General features: G+C 43.0%; 1 long non-coding RNA gene across 1 annotated transcript in view; it reads left to right on the top strand.

The window, feature by feature from the left end:
- Positions 1-565: 565 nt before the first annotated feature.
- The window catches only part of LOC130276854 (uncharacterized), a 29,725-nt gene continuing 16,063 nt past the window's right edge, over positions 566-14,227 (top strand). The window contains exon 1 of the long non-coding RNA XR_008845267.1: positions 566-616. This is a non-coding gene — a long non-coding RNA (uncharacterized LOC130276854). The remainder of the gene's footprint in view (positions 617-14,227) is intronic.

The following is a 14,227-nucleotide window of genomic DNA, read 5'->3' as shown; positions in this document are numbered from 1 at the left end:
TGCAGTATAGTTCCCCACATTAGGTGCAGTAAAATTCCCCCACATTAGGTGCAGTATAGTTCCCCACATTAGGTGCAGTATAGTCCCCCACATAGTAGCATGTTCCCCACATTAGGTAGTAGCAGGTTCCCCACATTAGGTAGAAGCAGGTTCCCCACATTAGGTAGAAGCAGGTTCCCCAAATTAGGTAGAAGCAGGTTCCCCACATTAGGTAGTAGCAGGTTCCCCACATTAGGTAGAAGCAGGCTCCCCACATTAGGTTGTAGCAGGTTCCCCACATTAGGTAGTAGCAGGTTCCCCACATTAGGTAGTAGCAGGCCCCCCCCCCACGGACTCACACACCCACACATGCACGTACACACACAGACAGACAGACACCCACCCACACACACAGACACCCACACATACACACACACATACACACAGACAGACACCCACACATGCACACAGATATAGACACACTTACCTGTCCTGCGCTGCGCTTCTCTCCGGCGTCGGCCTGACGAGTGACATCACTGACCTCCTCCTGTGCGGGTCTGCGGAGGTACGTCACATGCGCGACGTCCCTCTTCAGACTCGGGCCGGCCAGCCAACCAGAGACGCAGAGGAGGGCGGGGTAAGTGAAACCTCCCTGTGTAATGAAGTAAACTGTGCCCTGAAGCGGAATGTGACCCTCCGCATAGGGACACAGTTGAGGGAAGGTAGTGGGAATGTAATGAGAGGGAGCGGCCTGCAAAGCAGAAAACTGTGTCCCTGTGCGGAGGGTCACATTCTGCTACAGGGCACAGTTTTCTTCATTACACCGGCATTTAGCGCTGCTTTCCCGAAGCAGCGCTAAATGTCTGAAGAAGTTACCTGCCCGGCGCCCGAACTGCACGTCGGGCAATACAAATTTCATATACCTGGTGTGAGCTGTGTCGGACGCCCGGCGCCCCTGTTGCTATGGCGCCCTGTGCGGCCGCACAGCTCGCACACCCCTAAGGCCGGCCCTGTAAATATATATATATATTTATATAGCCACAAAGTGATACGCCTGCACTCTGCGGCCGTTTGCTGGCACAATGACACAGTGCTGTGGGGCTGGTATGCAATAATTTCCAGGGCTGGTTTTCATCCCCAGTCCGGCCCTGCCCACTATAACATAGCGTTCAGCGAAAAGTAAAAGCAGGCTATAGATATAGAGGACATGTATATCATATGCACTATTCATCACATTGTGCTGTATACTTCTTATTCAGCGATCACACTGAGATCACATATAATGCCTTGTAGATATAAAGATCAAGAATGTTGCGGGGTTCTAAATCTCAAATCTTACCTTTTTCCCTTCCGACACCATCTTTGACTGATTTAAAAACCAGATTTCCCCTAGACTGGCAAAATGCCTCAGTGACGTACTTGGGTGTACAGCTGACTTATCCTACACGTCACTTATACGCTGCAAATGTTATTCTGCTCTCCAGTTCGCTCTCCCTCTCTATGACCACATACTCGAAGATCTTTTTGTCATGGTTTGGATGCCTAGCAGCATTTAAAATAATGTTACTTCCCAAGCTACTTTATTTGTTCCATACCATTCCAATTGTCTTGCCGAAGTCTTTCTATCAAGACTTGAATGGTCAAATTGGAAAGTTTGTATGGGGGGTGGGGTTGGAAGCGGCCGAAAGTTGCCAGAGATACAATGACACATCATAAGCTAATTGGAGGGCTAGGGCTTCCTCATATTGACGACTACAGGACTACCATAAAGCCTGTTTGCTAGACCAGCTGAAATACTGGTGGACTAACACCAAAGACAAATTATGGGTAAAACTTGAGACGGATTGTTCTGACGGATTGTTCTGCCCCCTTATCCCTGCCTTCTAGACTGCTTCTTCAGACTAAAGGAACTATCCCCCCTAAATCCCACCTCTCTGCTATCTCCTCCTCAGATAGTTTGGGGCCAAGCCTTGTCCATTGACAAATATTCCTTTAGAATATCTAGAATTGCACATCCCTGATCTGGACCTTTCTATGTGTGTGCAAGTGGAATGACTTCCGCCAAAGATTTGGTAGATGATAGTGGTTCTGTGCATTTACTCTCCTTACAAAAAAAAATCACGGCTTTTCCAGGTTGATCGGGTCTCTGGTGACCAGATCGCCAGGAAAATAGGGATGATCGGGGCTGTCAGAGACAGCTCTGACCATCCTGAAGCATAGGAGTGAGGTGGCAGGGGTGCCACCTCCTCCTATCCCCTGCAATTGGCCGGTCAGGACCGACCAGCGAATCACAGGGCAGGGGGGGGGGTTTAAGTTGAAATCCCCGCTCTGCCCGCCCCTGGATGTCTGGGCAGAGTGGGGGGAAGATGGCAGTGGGGGCCAGAGTGCAGTTAGGAGGCAGCAGCGGAGGCATCACAGAGGCAGCAGGGAAGATCAGTGGTAAGTGATCTTCACTGCTGCCTTCTAGGATTTGCCAAACTATAACTCCCAGCATGCCCACACAGCCTTTGGCTGTCCGGGCATGCTGGGAGTTGTAGTTTTGCAACTTCTGTAGGGCCACAGTTTGGAGACCACTATGCAGATGTTGCAAAACTACAACTCTCAGCATGCCCAGACAGTCCAGGCATGCTGAGAGTTGTAGTTCTGTAACATCTGGCCCTTCAGATGTTAAAGAACTACAACTCCCAGCATGCCTGGACTGTCTCAGCATGCTGGGAGTTGTAGTTTTGCAACATCTGGAAGGGCACAGTTTGGAGACTACTATACAGTGGTTTCCATACTGTATCCCTCCAGATGTTGCAAAACTACAATTCAAAGCATGCCCAGACAGCCAGGCATGTTGGGCATTGTAGTTCTGCAACATCTGGCCCTTCAGATGTTGCCAAACTACAACTCCCAGCATGCCTGGGCATGCTTGGAGTTAAAGTCTTGCAATATCTGGAGGGCCGCAGTTTGTACACCACTACACAGTGGTCTCCAAACTTTTCTCCTCCAGTTGTTGCATAACTACAACTCCCAGCTGGGAGTTGTAGTTTTGCAACAACTGGAGGCACACTGGTTGGGAAACACTGAGTTAGGTAACAGACTACCGCAGTGTTTCCGCACCAGTGTACCTCCAGCTGTTGCAAAACTACAACTCCCAGCATGCAGTGACAGACCAGGCATGCTGGGAGTTGGGGTTTTTCAACAGCTGGAGGTACACTGGTGCAGAAACACTGCAGTAATCTGTCACCTAACTCAGTGTTTCCCAAACAGTGTGCCTCCAGCTATTGCATAACTACAACTCCCAGCATGCACGGCCTGTCAATGCATGCTGGGAGTTGTAGTTTTGCAGCAGCTGAAGGTCCCCCCCATGTGAATGTACATTCACACGGGCGGGGTTTACAGTGAGTTTTACTGCTTTAAGTTTGAGCTGTGGCAAATTTTCAGCTGCAGCTCAAACTCCCAGTGGGAAACTCGCTGTAAACCTCTGCCCGTGTGAATGTACCCTAAGAACACAACACTACACTACACAAAATAAAGAGTAAAACACTACATATACACCCCCTTACAGTGTCCCCCCTCCATAAAAATAAAAAATGTTTCGTACGGTACTGTTTCCAAAAAGATGCCTCCACCTGTTGCAAAATAACTCCCAGTATTGCCGGACAGCTATTGACTGTCCAGGCATGCTGGGAGTTTTGTAACAGCTCAATGCACCCTGTTTGGGGAACACTGCCATAGGGTATTTTGGTGGAGGAGGCACCATGCTTGCATCTGTCCCTATAAAAATCCCTAATTTAGGCCTCAAATGCGCATAGCGCTCTCTCACACTGGAGCCCTGTCGTATTTCAAGGCAACCGTGTAGGGCCAAATATGGGGTAATTCTGTACTCGAGAGAAATTGCGCTACAAACTTTGGGGGGCTTTTTCTCCTTTTACCCCTTATGAAAAGGTAAAGTTGGGGTCTACACCAGCATGTTAGTGTAAAAATTTTAAATGACACTAGCATGCTGGTGTTGCCCCATACTTTTTATTTTCACAAGAGGTAGAAGGAAAAAAGACCCACAAAATTTGTAACACAATTTCTCCTGAGTACGGAAATACCCCATATGTGGACGTAAAATGCTCTGTGGGCGCACAACAAGGCTCAGGAGTGAGAGCGCACTATTTACATATGAGGCCTAAACTGGTGATTTGCACAGGGGTGGCTGCTGGTTTCAGTGGTTCTGACATAAATGCAAAAAACAAAAAAAACAAACACCCCCATTTGACCCCATTTTGGAAACTACACCCCTCACGGAACATAACAAGGGGTATAGTGGGCCTTAACACCCCAATGAAAAATGTGTATTTGTAGTGGGCCCGCAGAGGACTTAACATCCAAATATGGGGTATTTCCATAGAAGTGGGGTTACAAATTTTGGTAGGCTTTTTCTCCTATTACCCCTTGTGAAAATGAAAAATTTGGGGTAACACCAGCATTTTAGTGAAAAAAAATCACATTTTTCATTTTCACATCCAACTTTTGCGAAAATTTTTCAATCACCTGGGGGATGTTAAGGCTTACTGTACCACTTGTTGTTACATTCCTTGAGGGGTGTTGCTTCCCAAATAGTATGCCATGTGGTTTTTTTTTTTTTTTTTTGCTGTTCTGGCACCATGGGGGCTTCCTATATGTGACATGCCTCCCAAAAACCATTTCAGCAAAATTAGCTCTTCAAAAGCCCAAATGTCGCTCCTTTCCTTCTGAGCTCTCTAATGCACCTACAGAGCACTTTACATCCACATATGAGGTATTTCCTTACCCGAGAGAAATGGGGTTACAAATTTTGAGGGGCTTTTTCTCCTTTTACCCCTTGTGAAAATGAAAAATTTGGGGTAACACCCGAATTTTAGTGAAAAAAATCTAATTTTTCATTTTTCACGTCCCACTTTAACAAAAGTTTGTCAATCACCTGTGGGGTGTTAAGGCTCACTATACCCCTTGTTACATTTCTTGAGGGGTCTAGTTTCCCAAATAGCATGTGGATTTTCTTTTTGCTGTTCTGGCACCATGGAGTCTTCCTAAATGCAACATGTCCCCCAAAAACCATTTCTGCAAAATTCGCTCTCCAAAATCCCATTGTCGCTCCTTCCCTTATGAGCTCTGTAGTGCGCTAGCAGAGCACCTTACTTCCACATATGAGGTATTTCCTTACTCGAGAGAAATTAGGTTACACATTTTGGTGTCTTTTTCTCCTTTTTACCCTTCGTAAAAATTAACAAAAATGGGTCTACAAGAACATGTTAGTGTATAAAATGAAGATTTTGAATTTTCACCTCCACCTTGCTGCTATTCCTGTGAAACACCTGTGAAAGTTAACAAACTTTCTGAATGTCATTTTGAATACATTGAGGGTTGCAGTTTTAATAATGTGATACATTATGGGGTATTTCGAACATAAAGAACCTCAAATTCACTTCAATACTGAACTGGTCCCTAAAGAAATTCTGATTTTGAAATTTTCGTGAAAAATTGGAAAATTGCTGCTAAATTTGAAGCCCTCTGATGTCTTCAAAAAGTAAAAACATGTCAACTTTATGATGCCAACATAAAGTAGACATATTATATATGTGAATCAATATATAATTTATTTGGAATGTCCATTTTCCTTACAAGCAGAGAGCTTCAAAGTTAGAAAAATGCTAAATTTTCATGACATTTTGGAATTTTTTACCAAGAAATGATACAAGTATCGCCGAAAATGTACCACTAACCTAAAGTAGAATATGTCATGAAAAAACTGTCTCTGAATCAAATTCATAAGTACAAGCATCCCAGAGTTATTAATGCTTAAAGTGACAGTGGTTAGATGTGCAAAAAATGCTCTGGTCCTTAAGGTGAAAATGGGCTTGGTCCTTAAGGGGTTAACAAGTGGCTTAAAACCTTCCAGCTCTTACAGCAGCTGTTTAGGGCAACTAACCATCAAGAAGCTATCATGAAAACTATCTGCAGATGGTACTTTACTCCCTCCAGAATTCACCTTTTAAACCCAGAATGCTCCAACCTTTGTTGGCGAGAATGTGCAATGGTGGGAACACTGTACCACATCCTGTGGAATTGTCCAGCTTTTACACCTTTTGGGCTGGTGTGAACGCTTAATCAACAAATTGCTTGACCATACATCTATTCTAGTCCCCAAAACTGCATTACTCCTCATAGACCTAGATAAGTATCCACCCCTAGTGAGGACCACAATAGCCCACCTCCTTATTGCATCCAAACTGTTACTCACTAAAAAAAATGGAAGTCTGTCCAGGTTCCCTCTCTATGTGAAGTTATTAACCTTGTCAACCTCAACTGCGCGTATGAGAAATAATTTGCATTGGCCCAAGGCACCTATGAGAAATTTCAGGCCCAGTGGCAGTCCTGGATGTCTAGTACTCAATACTCCGCTTGAACCAATTGTCTTTTCCTATCCCTCTCCTTTGTCTAAGTACATCTTTTTCAGTCTTCCCCTGTCCAAACCTGTTTTGTTGCCATATACGGCACCCTAGCACTTATCAATAACTATAGTTCTCTACTAGACCCATCAGAGTTCTTAAGAAACTATAATGCAAATCTAATTAGGAGCCATTAAGTGGTTCTTTTACCCTTCAGGTAGTGTTCTTATCCACACTAGTTCTATACATGTTTTTCCGGGTTCAATGTGTAAGTCGGTTACAATTCTACAGCACTTTAGTTCACCGTGCTTACCTTTTTCCTTGTACATTCTATGTTGATACATACGTCATTGTTAAATGGGCACTCTCATTAAAACTAATTTTTGCTATTGCACTCCTTATGGTAAATAAAAAATATTTCTAATATACTTTGTTTAAAAAAAAAATGAAGTTTTTTATGTTTTCTTTGTGCTTAAAAAAGCTCAAGAGCACATTTTCCCCCATCTCATACACAGACTTTGGACCGAAGTCCAAACACAGGAAGTGCAGCTTGGAGTGCTGAGGAGGGTGTGTCCAACCAACAGCATATGGCAGTTAAGTGTGAGAGGAGCTATGATTGGATGAGGCTGGACACACACCCCTCAGCACTCCAGGCTGCACTTCCTGTGTTTGGACTTCGGTCCTAAGTCTGTGTATAAGATGGGGAAAATGTGCTCTTGAGCTTTTTTAAGGCACAAATAAAACATAGAAAACGTCTTTTTTTTTTAAACAAAGCATATTAGAAATATTTTTTATTTACCATAAGGAGTGCAATAGCAAAAATTTGTTTTAATGAGAGTTACCCTTTAACCTTGCTACTGGGGATCACTCCCCATTTGTTCTTTATACTCATTATATGCTTTCTCATGTTCTTTGCACACCTGCGTGTGTGCGTGTTATCATTTTATTTCCATATTCTTCTATACTTGAACTGCTTGTTCACTTGTTATAATATTTGAAAAATAAAAATTATTTCAAATTAAAAAAGAATGTCGCGGGGTGATGTATCTTATATAAAGGCTTAATAGACTAGTTCCATGGGTGGTATCTTCATGTTACAGTGGTCTGCAACTCATGCCTGTAAAAGGAGCATAATGATATTAGTACTCATATGCTGCAGAGCAACTCCTTTATTAGTACTGCCCAGTTACTAAGCATATGCATACTGTGCAGCAGACAAGTCAGCCTAGTATATCTCATAAGACATACATGAGTACCACTGCCATATAGCCATATCTCTTTCTTGTCCATATACACACATTGGCCCTCATTTACTAAGAGTGGAGTGGAGTTTTCTTTGTGGGATTTTGTTTCTGACAGGAATTTTTTCATGGTATTTACTAATGTTTCTTGTATTTGGTGATTTTTCCATACGTTTTGCTCTTTTTACACATGCTCTGAGCGGTCGGGTTTTCCAGGGCTTAAATAGTAACATAGTTTATAAGGTAGAAAAAAGACCAGAGTCCATCAAGTTCAACCTATTGAGTCCCAACTGAGTTGATCCCGAGGAAGGCAAAAAACCCTCATACTAGAGGTAAAAATTCCTTCCCAAATATGGCATCAGAATAAATCCCTGGATCAACGTTCTGTCCCTGTCAATCTAGTATCCATAACCAGTGATGTTATTATTCTCCAAAAATGCATCCTGATGGCCACGTCTCTTTGTAGGGTTTTCTGAATAGAGTGGAGAGTTAGTAGGGTTTTTTGGATCTTTTGTCGAAAATTCTGTCGCACAACACATGCAACACAAAAAACCTTACAAAATCTACTCTGAAAAGCTTTAATAAATGAGGCCCAATGTCTTAACTAGTAAACATGATTTATTAGGTATTTTTTGTACTTATTATTTCGACTATGCGCTATTTTCCTTGGTCTTGCATTTTTTGCATGTGTCCAATCTATCTTTATACGATTCCTTTTTAATCATTTTTAATTTTGTTTAATAAAACATTAATAAATAAATATTAATATATTAATAAATAAATATTAATACACTGTTTCACACCAACGGTGCAAATTACTACAAAACACTATGAAACACTTATCAATAAAGTCACATGACACATGATATGCAACATACAACATCCAACCACAGGCCCTGCAGGGATCCCCAGTAGGACACTGCAATACGATGCTCAGACATGGGATTTCTTCTGCCTATGTGCATGAGTGACATGACTGCAACATAATAATAGCGTATTATCGAAGACTTCAGACACAGATAAACAAAGGGGCCTTATGTGATTTTGTTGTCAGCACATTCAATTAGACACAACCACCAATAGCAGATAGGGGGCGGGGGGGTTAACTTTCGTTTTCCCCGTCCTGTCCACCCACAATAGGCGGGGCAGAACGAGGAAACGACAGAGGACCGGCGCCGGAGTCCACTTACCGATCTGCGGAGGCTGTGGGCGACGATCGGCGTCGGAGATCGGCGATGACTTGCAGCAGGCTCCCTGGATCCGACGGAAGCCGGTAAGTTGCCTAGCAACATCTGGAGGGCTGCAGTCTGAGACCACTATATAGTGGTCTCTATACTGTAGCACTCCAGATGTTGCAAAACTACAACTCCCAGCATGCCCAGACAGCGGTTTGGGCATGCTGGGAGTTGTAGTTTTGCAACAGCTGGAGAGCTACAGTTTGAGACCATTATATGGTAGTCTCTGAACTATAGCCCTCCAGATCTTGCAAAACTACAACTAATTTTGCAGCATCTGGAGGGCCACAGTTTGCAGTGGTCTCTATACTGTAGCTCTCCAGATGTTGCAAAACTGCAAATCCCAGCATGCCCTTCGGTGATCAGTACATGCTGGGAGTTGTAGTTTTGCAACAGCTGGAGGCACACTGGTTGGAAAATATTGAGTTAGATAACAGAACCTAACTGAAGGTTTTCCAACCAGTGTGCCTCCAGTTGTTGCAAAAGTACAACTCCCAGCCTGCATGGTCTGTCAGTACATGCTAGGAGTTGTAGTTTTGAAACAGCTGGAGGTTTGCCCCCCCCCCCCCCCATGTGAACGTACAGGGTACATTCACACGGGCAGGCTTACAGTAAGTTTTCTGCTTCAAGTATGAGCTGCGGCAAATTTTTCGCCGCAGCGCAAACTCCTAGCAGGGAACTCACTGTAAACACCTCTGCCAGTGCGAATGTACCCTAAAAGCACTACACTACACTAACACAAAATAAATTGTAAAACACTACATATACACCCCCTTACACTGTCCCCCCAATAAAAATTCAAAACGTATTGTAAGGCAGTGTTTCCAAAACGGAGCCTCCAGCTGTTGCAAAACAGCAACTCCCAGCATTTCTGGACAGCGACTGACTGTACAGGCATGCTGGGAGTTTAGCAATAGCTGGAGGCACCCTGTTTGGGAATCACTGGCGTAGAATACCCCTATGTCCACCTCTATGCAATCCCTAATTCAGTCCTCAAATGCGCATGGCGCTCTCTCACTTCGGAGCCCTGTCGTATCTCAAGGAAACAGTTTAGGGCCACATATGGGGTATCTACGTACTCGGGAGAAATTACACCACAAATTTTGGGGGTCTTTTTCTCCTTTTACCCCTTATGAAAAGGAAAAGTTGGGGTCTACACCAGCCTGTTAGTGTAAAAAAAAATTTTTTTAAACTAACATGCTAGTGTTGCCCTTTACTTTTTATTTTCACAAGAGGTAAAAGGAAAAAAAGACCCCCAAAATTTGTAACACAATTTCTCATGAGTACGGAAATATCCCCTATGTTGGCGTTAAGTGATCTGCGGGCGCATAACAAGGCTCAGGAGTGAGAGTGCACCATGTACATTTGAAGCCTAAATTGGTGATTTGCACAGGGGTGGCTAATTTTACAGCGGTTCTGACATAAACGCAAAAAAATAAATACCGACATGTGACCCCATTTTGGAAACTACACCCCTCACGGAATGTAACAAGGGGTATAGTGAGTCTTAACACCCCACGGGTGTTTGACAAATTTTCGCTAAAGTTGGATGGGAAAAAATTTTTTTCACTAAAATGCTGGTGTTACTTTCAATTTTTCATTTTCACAAGGGAAAATAGGAAAGCCCACCAAAATTTGTAACCCCATTTCTTTTGAGTAAGAAAATACCCCAAATGTGGATGTAAAGTGCTCCATGGATGAACTATAATGCTCAGAAGAGGAGCGCCATTGGGATTTTGAAGAGAAAATGTGTCCGGAATTGAAGGCTACGTGTGTTTACAAAGCCCCCATAGTGCCAGAACAATGGACCCCCCAACATATGACCCCATTTTGGAAACTACACCCCTCACGTAATGTAATAAGGGGTACAGTGAGCATGTACACCCCACAGGTGTCTGACAGATTTTTGGAACAGTGGTATGGGAAAATGAAAAATTTTATTTTTCATTTGCTCAGCCCACTGTTCCAAAGATCTGTCAAATGCCAGTGAGGTGTAAATAATCACTGCACCTCTTATTAAATTCTGTGAGCGGTGTAGTTTCCAAAATGGGGTCACATGTGGAGGGGGGGGGGGGGGGGTCCACTGTTCTGGCACCACGGGGGGCTTTGTAAATGCACATGGCCCCTGACTACCATTCCAAACAAATTCACTCTTCAAAAGCTCAATGGCGCTCCTCCTCTTCTGAGTATTGTAGTTCGACCGCAGGGCACTTGACGTCCACACATGGGGTATTTCCATACTCAGAAGAAATGGGGTTACAAATTATGGGGGTAATTTTCTCCTATTACCCCTTGTAAAAATGTAAAATTTGTGGAAAATCTGCATTTTAGTGAAAAAAAATTTTTTTTTCATTTACACATCCAACTTTAACAAAAAGTCGTGAAATACCTGTGAGGTTTTGAGGCTCACTGTACCCCTTGTTACGTTCCTTGAGGGGTTTAGTTTCCAAAATAGTATGCCATGTGGGTATTTTTGCTGTTCTGGCACCATAGGGGCTTCCTAAATGTGACATGCCCCCAAAAAAACATTTCAGCAAAATTTGCTTTCCAAAAGCGAAATGTGACTCCTTCTCTTCTGAGCATTGTAGTTCGCCTGCAGAAAATTTTACGTCCTAACATGGGGTATTTCAATACTCAAAAGAGATGGGGTTACACATTTTGGGAGGCATTTTCTCCCATTACCGTTTATAAAAATTGTAAAATTTTGGAAAAAAACTGCACTTTAGTGAACATTTTTTTTTTCATTTACACATCCGACTTTAACGAAAAGTTGTCAAACACCTGTGGGGTATTAAGGCTCACTGGACCCCTTGTTACATGTCTTGAGGGGTATAGTTTCCAAAATGGTATGCCATGTGGTTTTTTTTTCTGCTGTTGTGGCACCATAGGGGCTTCCTAAATGTGACATGCCCCCCAAAAACCATTTCAGAAAAACTGAGCCCTCTACTGCGCCCGACAAACACTTGTCATACACATATGAGGTATTTCCTTACTCGAGAGAAATTGGGTTACAAATTTTGAGAGGATTTTTCTCCTTTTACCCCTTGTAAAAATTCAAAAACTGGGTCTACAATGCTCAGAAGAGAAGGAGCGCCATTGGGCTTTTGAAGAGAAAATGTGTCCAGAATTGAAGGCCACGTGTGTGTTTACAAAGCCCTCATAGTGCCAGAACAATGGATCCCCCCACCTTTCCAAAAAGCTATGCCATGTGGGGGTTTTCTGCTGTTCTGGCACCATAGGGGCTTCGTAAATGCGACATGCCCCCCCAAAACCATTTCAGCAAAATTCACTCTCCAAAATCCCATTGTTGCTCCTTCCCTTCTGAGCCCTCTACTGCGCTCACCGAACACATGACATTCACATATGAGGTATGTGCTTACTCGAGAAAGATTAAGTTACAAATTTCTCTTATTACCCCTTGTACAGGAAAATGCGAGTGTAAAAAATTAAGATTTTGAATTTTCTCCTTCACTTTGCTGCTATTCCTCTGAAACACATAATGGGTTAACACACTTACTGAATGTCATTTTGAATACTTTGAGGGGTGCAGTTTCTATAATGGGGTCATTTGTGGGGTATTTCGAATATGAAGGCCCTTCAAATCCACTTCAAAACTGAACTGGTCCCTGAAAAAATTCAGATTTTGAAAAATTGGAAAATTGCTGCTGAACTTTGAAGCCCTCTGATGTCTTCCAAAAGTAAAAACATGTCAACTTTATGATGCAAACATAAAGTAGACATATTGTATATGTGAATCAATATATAATTTACTTGGAATGTTTATTTTCCTTACAAGCAGAGAGCTTCAAAGTTAGAAAAATGCTAAATTTTAAATTTTTTCATCAAATTTTTGAATTTTTTCACCAAGAAATGATGCAAGTATCGACAAAATTTTACCACTAACATAAAGTAGAATATGTCACAAAAAACTATCTCGGAATCAGAATGAAAGGTAAAAGCATCCCAAAGTTATTAATGCTTAAAGTGAAAGTGGTCAGATGTGCAAAAAACGCTCTGGTCCTAAGGTGTAAAATGGCCTGGTCCTTAAGGGGTTAAGCAGACCATAGACCTAAACAGCTGTCAGCCAGAGGAGACATCTACTGTCAGGGGAGAATCAGGCCACCATACACATTAGATCAGTGTTTCCCAACCAGGGTGCTTCTAGCGGTTACAAAACTACAACTCCCAGCATGCCCGGACAGCCAAAGGCTGTCCGGGCATGCCGGGTGTTGTAGTTTTGCAACCACTGGAGGCACCCTGGTTGGGAAACACTGCATTAGATGGACAGTTGGAAATAATGTTAATGTGGAAAATGTCTCCAAAATCTGACTACTTAATGATATTTCTGTGCTAGGCAAACAAAGCTGACATACAGGTCTGTTATCTGCCTGTTATCTCTGTAGGTATATAATGATAGTAGATGCCAGATAATGCTCTTTATCTAATCTTTAGGGGTGTTTGTAGCTCACACATTTGTCTGATGAACTCAGAAGTCCACCTTGATAAGTAGGTGGCAGGTACGTAGAGAGAGGATCAGGTGAGGGGCACCCTCTCACCCATGTTATTGACCTACACGTTACAATTTGACAATGACTTTTGAACCGCATAATCTGTAAACATGCATACTCTACAATAAGGGCTACCGAATTCCATGCACAGCCTAACGTCTGCTGCCGAAAGGAAGAAAACATTCATATACACAGCCACTTATCACCCAGTCCAATGAATGGAGCAATTATCAGGTCATGGATACCTGGATCCTGGAGAATGATAGGATCCAAAAGGTGTCTGTCCCATACAGAATAGTGTCCAAAAAAACCTCATTAAATAGGATTGGCTTGTTGTCCCAGATTTACTAAAGCTGTCTAATTCTTAGAGACAGAAAACTTAGACTAGACAGTCTACAAGGGCACCAGATGTATCAATTATCAGTTTGAGAAATCTGTTGCACTTTTAGACTGTCCAGTCTAAATTATGACCAACTACCAGTTGGCTAAAAGGGGTATTCCAGGTTTTATTTTTATTTGACTATGCTACAGGGGCTGTAACAAGACATTACATCACTAGTTAGCTGTTGAAAGGAGCCTGTCTGCTTCAATGGGTGGAGCGTCCACTGGGTGAATGGGGGGGGGGGGAGTTATTCTCTACAGGGCTGCAGGGAATTGTCCCGGGTGTGCTTAAGTGGGTGGGGTGACTGATGTGTGGGAGGGAGAAAAGTGACCTGACACTTACAAACAAGGGATCCTGGAACTTTTAGTTGGAGGGAGGGAACTCCAACAGGAAATAGCCATTTCACCAAGTTTCACCAAAAGAAAGCATGTCCATTAGTGTCTAGCAGGTAAGTACTAAAATCACCTTATGGTGCATA

The sequence above is a fragment of the Hyla sarda genome, chromosome 6 (genome assembly GCF_029499605.1).
Source record: "Hyla sarda isolate aHylSar1 chromosome 6, aHylSar1.hap1, whole genome shotgun sequence".
NCBI classification, from domain to species: domain Eukaryota; kingdom Metazoa; phylum Chordata; class Amphibia; order Anura; family Hylidae; genus Hyla; species Hyla sarda.
Note: the sequence above shows the minus strand (reverse complement) of the source record. Positions and strands in the feature narration are given on the sequence as shown.